Genomic DNA, 8,767 nt, shown 5'->3' with positions numbered 1-8,767 from the left:
TCTGATTCTGATTAGGGTGAGTATTGTGCTATCGTCTTATAGCAAATCTAGCTAATGTTAATAAGACTGGATAATGCTGCCGATTTGATCAGCACTTAAGTAGAGTTTAGCTTTAAACACCATTAACAAAGTTTTATGACCCCTAAGAGATAGTAGCAATAACAACAGAGCTCCCGGAAAGTTAATCCACGGTTGTTTGCATCTGTCATTTGGCTCTGATAGGTGTTTGCTGTGATGAACATCTTCAATTTATATTGCAGTATTTTAAATACTGTACCTATTTTTAGACCTTAATTATGACAATGTATACTTATATTTTCAATGTTTTATTATCTGTACCCTGAAGCTTGAAGTGATTGTTTTAATTTAATATAGCAGTTTTCTAACGCAAACATGGTGAAGCTGTTCAGTAAAAAAAAAAAAAAAAAAAAAAAAAAAAAAAACAAGATCCGAAATGGTTAAGGCATAGGGACATCCTTTTAAATATTACTGAACAGTGTATTGTGTTTGTAATATTATAAAGATTATTCATTCTTTATAATTCAATTCAAAATATATGTTAATTTACAATGTAACAATTTAAAATGCAACTGAAAGTAATTCAAAATGCATCTGAATCCAATTTAATTATCTGCACAGATTGTTCCTCCTTTACATAACTGCACTGAAATGGAGCAGAGTTGGCACAAACCTTGAACAATGGTAAGTGTAAGAGAATTATCAAATACTTTAATGAATTACATATATAATTAATAAACTTTGATTAATAATATTAACATGCCCCATTGGTATGTCTAGAGAGTTAAGCCAGGGCCTGTCAGTGGGATGGTGGTCCTGTTTGCAAGACTCCTTGAGACAATAAGGTAGGAGTAGACTGTAAATGTATCACAGTCTAATATTGTTACATTACCTTTTCATATCTTGATATATTCATAATACATAACATGCCTATATGATTAGGCCTTGCAGAAAAAGACAAAACACAATCATAGTGGATATGGTACTGTTCATAATGTATGCAAGATTTTTATAGTTAATTTACCCTGTACCTTTGTTTGTTTTTTTCTCAGAAGAACACTTTGGTGTCACCAGCGAGCAGCCTGACCTATCAGTCCTTCAAGTGGCATAAGTGTTAAAAAAAAAAGACCATTACACTGTTCCCAGGGAAAGCAAGAGCTGATAAAATGTAGAAACTGTAATTTGAATGCAATGTAAGTCGCTTTGGATAAAAGTGTCTGCTAAATGCATAAATGTAAATGTATCACAGTTATTAATATTTAATGTATTAGTATTTTACATAAACATTACACTATCAAAGTTACTTATATTTACATGGTATCAATGTTTATTATATTTACATGTTTAGATTACACCAGTGAGCAAGAAACAGTATTGAAGTTTTATATATATATATATATATATATATATATATATATATATATATATATATATATATATATATATATATATATATACACACACACATATACACACACACATATACTTTTTTCATTATTTTCATTTATCTATTTTTATTATCACTGTTCATTTCAGCCACTGTATATATTCTGGACTTACATGCAGTATTTGTATACATCTGTAATCTGTTTGGTGTGATATTGTCACGTACCAGATGAAAACAATAAAAACTTGAATTACAAAAAAAAAAAAAAAGAGCTGCAGTGGGCTGAACAACAAAATATGTTCACACCATGTGATGACCATATCACCTTTATGTGTCAGAGGGGCAAAGTTTCAACAGGTTTTGCCCCAATACAAAAGTGTATTGATGGAGCGATGACTTTACCCGAGTGTGTTACAATGGGAAGAAAGCATTGCTGAAGCGTCAGCTGTGCTACTAAGCAAAAACAAATGGAACAAATCAAAATAAAATATTTTTCCCAGTTAAATTAGTCTGTTTCAGATTTCTTGCAAAAAAGTAAATTAAATGTAACAGGCTTCAGATATTCATGTATGAAAATATTAACTTTTTTAACCCTACATTTTTTCTAGATACTGTAAAAGGTCACTGCACAGAGTCTGACATTTTCATCCGAAATTTTCGCACGTTAAAAAATAAATACAACCTCACGTTGTATCAATCACGTTTGCACACTGCCTCCGAAACTTTTGTCTGTCAAAAAAAAAATTTGGATCAGGTTCGATTTTCTGCGTTTTCGCATCTGTAACATGCATTTTGATATGGATGGGGAATATGAAAAAACTCAGTGTGCAATGAACTTTTTTTTTGTTTTTATTGAACAGTCCAGTGAAGCAATTATGATGTAAATCAGTTACTAATTCAACTTTTAGAGTGTCAAACTGGAATGAAACTGCTCTGGTCAGATGAGTTTACATTCAAGACAGTTTGCACATCATTTCTAGTTGACAAGTCTAAGTAAAATAAATAAACTCTTTTTAGATGCTTCAAATCCTGAAATTGTTCAGATATGTTGCCAATGGAATCAAATGGATTAAATTGCATAACTTCAGTTAACATTAGCACACAAACATGGACAAAGTGCAGGGTCACCCAGGCACAAAAGTCGTCTGTGTTTTTTTTAGTATCAAGTCCTGTTTGGAGGGGTGGATAGAAGGGGACAGTTGCTTTCAGCAACACAGACTTCACAAATTCATATCACTGCTTAATTCACTACTGCTTAGGTATATTTAAACAAAAAAGGTAAGTTTTTCATCAGTACTAATTTATGTTAAATACTCAAGAAATCTTTGCATTGATTTGTGAAAGTGAATCAGCATTTAAATACAAAATATTTGGTCGGTGATTCAGTCGATACTCTGTAAACTGCACTGAGCTATGTGTTATGTTTTACAGCTTAAAATGAAATATTGTGAAGTATTTCTCTTTCTTCAATTAATGTTCATGGAGGTCTCAACAAAAGGTAACACAATGAAACAAATTAGCTAATGCAGATCATTGAAATTTCTTTTGAATAAAACAACTGATAATTTATAATACCTGTCTGAATACAGTGACTGGTTTCCCATTAAAGCTCACGTACCCTAAAATTATCACCGATTTTATTATTAGTATAGCATGGCATACACCTTCAGAGCATTTCTGCTCAGTTTTACTCTATTGATTAATATCAGCTTTCCATAAACTGCTCTTTATTGCAGTAAGACTATAACGGATATCGCTTTATAACAAAAGTTTAGGTGTATGTTTGGATGAGTTTATAAGCATCCCACATCACACCATCATCGTTATTATGGTTGGTTTGAAAGTAGAATAAAGCTAAATTGACCAATTTTCTGTTCTTTAGAGGCAGCGTGTGCTGCAAACCTCACAGGGAATATGATCATAGAGTCTGAGGTTTCAGTCATGCCTGGGCACACATTAAAACTTTCATGTAATGGACAAGGTCTGATTTTAAAAGGACAACGAGAAATCACCTGCCAGTCAAATGGAGAATGGAGCAACTCATTTCCAAAATGTGAAAGTAAGGCCACAGAGGGAAAAATGCCTAAATGAACTAAACAGTATGAAATGGTGCTTTTCTTTTAATATTAGAGGTGCTTTCTCATATTGTGTTGGTATTAATTGCTTTAACAAAATGTTAACCCCAAGTACCAACTTCTTACAAATCATGGTTTCAACTTACCTTCTTAAAGGATTAGTTCACTTTTAAAAAAACGTTTGCTGATAATTTACTCACCCCCATGTCATCCAAGATGTCCATGTCTTTCTTTCTTCAGTCGAAAAGAAATTAAGGTTTTTGATGAAAACATTTCTCCATAAAATGGACTTCATTGGGACCCAAACGGTTCAAGGTCCAAATGACAGTTTCAGTGCAGCTTCAAAGGGCTTTAAACGATACCAGACGATGAATAAGGGTCTTATCTAACGAAACGATCGGTCATTTAAAAAATAAATAAAAAAGTTTAAGTTTTATAAGCACAAATGCTCGCCTTGCTCTGTTCTGTGATGCGCGTTCATGACGTCACGTAATACGCAATTACGTGGAAAAGGTCACGGTTGAGGTAGGCGGAAGTACCGAGTCAGTAGGCTTTTTAATATTAAAACACCCAGGATACGCACACGAAATGGGCATTTTAAACGATAAACTGACACAAAGACATTTGAATAGGTGTATATTGTAACACCTCCTTTTGTCTTTAAGATGTTACTCTGAGGGGGTTCAACAGAAATTCGACCGGTACTGAAAGATAAAACCACTTCACCAAACAACATTTTTTTTTTTTTCCTATTTTATTCCGTCAAGTGCACATTTATATAATTATCATCAAAAATAAGAAATAAAGAACATGAATAAACAAGCAGTCCTTTTCTCTGTGTAAATGAGTCAATGAAATAAATTAAACTTATCAATGTCCAAACTTTAGATGAACTAAAGTGATGATGGTGATGAGAGGAGTATAAATCCACAAGGTTATTTGAAAGCGATGCAATGATATAATCCAATAAGAGAGAAGTAAAGATAGTCAAATGGTGTTCGTTGCCTCGTTAACAAGACCCGCGCTGTAGCCTCACTACAGCGTGGAGATACAAGCATTCATACTTCCCACTTCCCGGCAGCGTGCGGCGAAATCACACGGTGCTCACAATAAACACGGTGAAGTAAGCAACCAGAGAGGTATAGTCCAATCGTGATACAATCAGCTGAATACAAGATGAAAAGTCCTTTCTACAAAAGAAAGTAAAATAGCTAACATCAGTCAAAAAGCATACAAATAAACCAAGTCGTTATCCAAGTCAGTCAATACCCACGTTTGAGCATAAACTCTACGAGTTCTCAAACCAGGACTTAAAATGTGTAGGCAGGTAGCATTAGGTCAACTATGAGGTTTCCCTCTACCAAACGAACTAATTTGCTCGCCGCTAATCAGGCTTATATCCGGCAACTACTATGCACTAGTGCCATCACGTGGCTCCTAGTGGAATTACCCTTGAACCAGGTACGTCTTCATAAGCAATAGCTAGAGAAAAAATATATCATAAAAATCAGGTAACATTTAGAATGTTACAATATGGTCCTCCTTCCGCACATTTGTAAACACTGACTCGGTACTTCCGCCTAAGTCAACCGTGACCTTTCACGTCATTGCGTATTACGTGACGTCATGAACGCGCATCACAGAACAGAGCAAGGCGAGCATTTGTGCTTATAAAACTTAAACTTTTTTATTTATTTTTGAAATGACCGATCGTTTCGCTAGATAAGACCCTTATTCATCGTCTGGTATTGTTTAAAGCCCTTTGAAGCTGCACTGAAACTGTCATTTGGACCTTGAACCGTTTGGGTCCCAATGAAGTTCATTATATGGAGAAATGTTTTCATCAAAAACCTTAATTTCTTTTCAACTGAAGAAAGAAAGGCATGGGCATATTGGATGACATGGGGGTGAGTAAATTATCAGCAAAAGTTTTTTTAAAAATGAACTAATCCTTTAAGCCCTCTCATAGTACATTACACTGAAAATGCATTTTATAGATAACAACATAAAAATGCATCTTGCTAATGTTAAGACTAATTAATGAAACACTGGCTTACAGTTACAGTTAATACTAATTAAAATAAATAAAAATCAAGGAAAATGTCTTTGCCTCCAGTGAGAAATGAATGTGGGCCACCACCACACCAGGAAAATGCAGACACAGTAGAAATGGCAAAAAATGAATATAGTTATGGGGAGAAAGTCGAATACATGTGCTATAATAAATTCACAATGGAAGGCTACCCATACTTGACCTGTGTGCAAGGTGAATGGAGAGGATATTTTACATGTTTAAGTAAGTATGGACACTTACCTGTTTTTGTGTATGTCTTAATGTGTCAGTTTAAGTTGTAGGTTGTGTGGATGAATTAATGAATATTTATTGTAACATTTCTATGTTGGGTTTGTTTCAGAGCCCTGTATAGTGACGGTGGAGGAAATGGATAAAAGGGGTATAGAGCTGCAATGGGGTGGACGGCAAAAAATATTCTCACCACACAAGGATTCAATCTCCTTTGCATGTCAGACAGGCAAAAATTTAAAGGATGAAATTATCTTAAGACAAACATGTACAAATGGAGTGATGCTTCTGCCTCGGTGTTTATAACATCAACGCTTCATTCACAACACAATGTAAAAGAATGGGTAACACTATAACTGAATAACAGAATATGAGTCATTAGTTAAGCATTAGTCAATACTCAATTCATCCTTTAAAAAGCATTGTTTCAACATTAATAAGCAGTTTATAAATACAGCTATAAATGTTTTGTTATTGATCATATCAATAATGTTTAATAATTGTATTTTAATGCTTTATTAGTTGTCAGGGGTTCATAAGATCATTTAGAAAGTGTAAGTAAATGATTAATAAACTATTTAAATGTACATTTATAACTCTAATTATTTAGACACATGATAAATGCTTCATTAACACATATTCCTGCTGTAATTCATGATTTAGTAGTTGCCAGCCATCTATTTTTGTGAGCTCATCTAAAGTGACGTTTTATACCTTATAAAGCATTTACAAAGGAGATTTAAAGGCTCATTTATCTTCCAAACAGAAAAGTTAAACAAACAGTGTACAGTTTCATTTTTATTTTATTTTCTGTACCCCTCTGTGTTGTTTTTGTGTATTTTTTAGGAAGATAACTAAGCCTTTAAATCTCCTTTGTAATAGATATGCTTATAAATCAATAACAAGGTATTTATAAACTGCTTACTGTTGGGACAATGCTTTATAAAGGATGAACTGACTATTTACCTATGCTTGCCTAATGATTCATTGCATGCAGTTATAAAGTGTCTTTATGTCTTTATAATTAATTTCATTTGGCTTAATATCCTTCATGTTGCATTTAGAAAGCAGAAACAAAATGTACAGGATAAATAAATCCACAAGCCTACTATTATCCCGAGGGGGTCTATTTTGTAGTGATCAGTTATTCTTGAATGATTCATTCATTTTTATGAATCTTTAATATAACTTGGGAACGACAAATTGTCAAGAAGGGTATAACTGCAGCTTGGAGATCTCTAAATGGGCTGGAAACTCCAAAAGAGAGTGTGGCTTTCTCCCACTGACAGTTTTCCCAAAACAATTCAACACAAACTCCACCCCACAGCTGATTCTAAAGATTTCATTGGGCATGTCATTCATTCACAATGCTGATTTTCATCACACTGCTTCAGCCAATCCAAACCCCTAACCCTATACTAACCTAACCTTCTAACCTAATCTAACCTTAACCAATGAAATTGGCTGCTCGGCAGGGTTTGCACTGAATAGTGCTAAAAAATGTCAGTTCAGGAGGTAAACAGTCAAGATTTCACAAATGCTTAAATCTGATGTAAGATTAATTCAACTTTATGCAAGTAACAGTGTTTAATTATTGCATGTGGAGACTTGGAGGTACCACCTAGTTTTGGAGTTCACGGCTAAGTAATGAATTGACCATATGCACGATTATTTCCTGGTATTAGATAAGCCAGCTCAGTCATTTCCGGTCAACTGTGCTGTGCCGTAAGGGAAGTGCCCTTTGCTCTGTTTCTCTAAATAATCCATTAATAATTTGAAGAAAAGTTTTGTTTAAGAGGACCAATCATCCACGTATACCATTTCAAACACAAGGGTAACTTTTACACGAGTGCATCTAATTAAATCGTGCTACGAGTCAATACTATGATCGACAGTGATAAACGTCTGACAAGCCGATGTCAAAATAGAGCTGTGCATTAAGTGATGCAGAGTTAATTTAGAGTAACAAAACTACACCAGCAACAAGTCTGTGTTGGCTGAATTTAGCATCTCACAGATAAAGAAAAAACTTAAACGATGTAGTTACTAAATTAAATGTAAAAAATATTTCAAATGATTGAATGCCATTTTTATTTAACTATATATTTAAATAGCCAAATACACCATTATAGGCTGTTGCCTGGGCTTATTTATTTTAAATGACAAGTTTGGACTTCTTGCACTTGCTATACTTTATACTTCAGTGCAGTAAAGTACTAAAACTTGTTATAATATTCATTTTATAATAAATCCAAAAGCAAGACGTGAAAAAACCTAGGGAGTTGAAATAGCAGCTGCAGCCAATGATTGGTCCTCTGCTGCCATCTCCTGGTAAAAATGGTAATTTCATATCACGTTCATAAAAAAAAATTAACATTTTCTGGCAAGAGACATTTTTAGCACATTTCTTCATGAATGAAAAGTAAATTTTACTGCACTGAGTTGAGAAATAAAGGCTTTAAAATGTTATAAAATAAAAAAAATGTGTTCATGGCTATTAAGGTAACAATATTGATTATCAAGAATACCATTATGATGCTGTTTAGAGTCTAGATACAAATAAACAGTTGGTGTTTATTTATCCTTCTGGGATTACAAGGCTCTGCATATAAATTTATATGTTGTTAAATAACATGAAACTGTATGTTAATGCCGCTATCATAATTTATGGTGTTGCAATTATTTTGTTTCTCAGTTTCGTAAAAGAATGAGGCAGGAGAGGTTTCTGAGAGTATATATTTAGCACCTGAAATGAAATGATTTAGCACAGGAAATTCTAAAGGCCCCTTTGTGCATATGGTCAGTTAGGCTGATCATTTCTGTTACTAATAATTTGGCGTTGCTGCATTATAGATTTGTCTTATTCAAAATGTGATCAATGTTTGCTTAAGTATGTTGGGGAATTTGGATGTAACAGTTTAACGTTAATTATATTCTGCTGAAATAAACCAAATGAGTTGGGGGATGATCGCTCAGTCTTAAATT

General features: G+C 33.7%; 2 long non-coding RNA genes across 2 annotated transcripts; both read left to right on the top strand.

The window, feature by feature from the left end:
* The first annotated feature begins 2,554 nt into the window (after positions 1 to 2,554).
* LOC306867711 lies at positions 2,555 to 3,427 on the top strand. The gene is made up of 3 exons (XR_013784039.1): positions 2,555 to 2,683; positions 2,837 to 2,903; positions 3,288 to 3,427. It is a non-coding gene; the product is annotated as an uncharacterized lncRNA (long non-coding RNA).
* Positions 3,428 to 5,596: 2,169 nt separating this feature from the next.
* On the top strand, positions 5,597 to 8,744 carry LOC306867712. The gene is made up of 2 exons (XR_013784040.1): positions 5,597 to 5,776; positions 5,895 to 8,744. It is a non-coding gene; the product is annotated as an uncharacterized lncRNA (long non-coding RNA).
* The last annotated feature ends 23 nt before the right edge of the window (positions 8,745 to 8,767 follow it).

The sequence above is a fragment of the Barbus barbus genome (genome assembly GCF_936440315.1).
Source record: "Barbus barbus genome assembly, chromosome: 49".
NCBI classification, from domain to species: Eukaryota; Metazoa; Chordata; class Actinopteri; order Cypriniformes; family Cyprinidae; genus Barbus; species Barbus barbus.
This window is presented reverse-complemented; position numbering and strand designations above follow the sequence as displayed.